Here is a 1,787-nt window from a genome sequence, read left to right as displayed (position 1 = left end):
ACTATGAAAATATATATATGTGTGTGTGTGTGTGTGTTCTCTCTCTCTCTCTCTCTCTCTCTCTCTCTCTCTCTATATATATATATATATATATACACACACACATACACATACACACACACACACACAGTATATATATATATATAGTATATATAGGTGCAGTGGTTAGCTCTGTCGCCGCACAGCAAGGAGGTTTCGGGTTTAAACCCGGGTTGGTGCCTTTCTGTGTGGAGTTTGCATGTTCCCTCTGTGCCTGTGTGGGTTTTCTCCGAGTACTCCGGTTTGATCTGCTTACTCAACAATCATGTGTTTCCTATATTGGTCGATAGATAGGTGTGAATTTCATAAGCTTACACATGAAATGAATTTGCATACATTACGCGTGCATGCGTGCGTTTGTGTGAAATTGACGTGTTATGGATAATTTACAGGAAGACTTCACACTTCTGTATTTAATTTCCATAAACACAGAACTGGTGTCAAATTGTTTCTATGTTGTGAGTGTTTTTAATGTCCTTAATGTCTTCGAGGGTCCTCTTGAAAAGATACCCAATCTCCATTGAGCGCTGCAGGAATGAGTCCTAAAAAAATGTGCCTTTTCGGCACCTCCCGGTGCCCTCGTCCTGAAGTCAATGGATTTTTTTAAATGGGTTTTTGCTTCCATACCTGAAATAAGGTCTGTGGTTAACACAAGCTGAAAAAAATTTCACGTTTTGTAAATGAATTTTGACGTTTTTATGTGTCTTAAAGAAGGCAGTTGCTCACAAGTGGCTAAACTACTCTACAGAGGCTGTCGGAGGCATTAAACGTCATCACGCCAAAGATGCAAACTCATCTACTCACTAGTTCGCCTTTACAGCCTCTAGTTGTGTTCGTCAAAATATTCTAACTCAAACTTTCCAGGCTTTTGTAGAAGAAGTAAGCGCACAAAATAAAACGACAAGTTGGAAGCTTAGCGATGGTGACGTTGAAGTCATGTAACCATGGTTTAGTTCCTTTATAGCCTAACGTTAGCTTTTTACTACTTGCCATTGCATTGACGCTTCAGAAATATTCAAAGTGGTGTCAATTTGTGGAGATTATCTTGCTGAACAAAACGTGCAAGTATCATAAACTTTTGTTTGCCACAGAGCTTATTTTCTGCAATGATCCAAAATCCCATTTGTTCATGGGAACCAGGGCGACCCTTACTTCCGGGTTGGCCGACAAAAACACATCATCCCTGCACCACTCCATGTGGCTAACACGGTTCAATAATTATTTAAATTAAAAAAAAGTTACAGCAGCAGAAGCTGAAGGTAGAGCGCAAGTCGAAACAAGTAAATAAATAAAACAATATATGGACAAACCATGAAAGGCCAACTCGCTCAATATGGTCAGATCGCAGTTGCACTAAAGACATGCGCTATTTGAAGTTGTTTATTTATATACATTTTCAGTTATATTATTTTTGATTCATTTGCAATGACTGTTCGATTTGCCGGTGATGTTCTACTCTGACATTGTTTGGATAATTATGTTTAATTAAAAAATAAATAAATAAACAAACAAACAAACAAATAAATAAATAAATAAACCTTTCTTGCCGAGTGCTGCGTTCATCTGTAGTAGAAACTCGGAAAACCGTACCCCCAAATCTGGAAAAGTGCAAAGGAACGGCCATTTCGGTCGGAATTTCGGGGAATTTTCTCTCTGGTCCGAATTTGTCCAGGCAACACGCCTACACATCATTAACAGTGAATAATATTCCCCTTTGAATGTTTTTTTTTTTAAACACATGCAACTTT

This window comes from Zeus faber, assembly GCF_960531495.2.
Source record: "Zeus faber genome assembly, chromosome: 6".
Classification (NCBI taxonomy): domain Eukaryota; kingdom Metazoa; phylum Chordata; class Actinopteri; order Zeiformes; family Zeidae; genus Zeus; species Zeus faber.
This window is presented reverse-complemented; position numbering follows the sequence as displayed.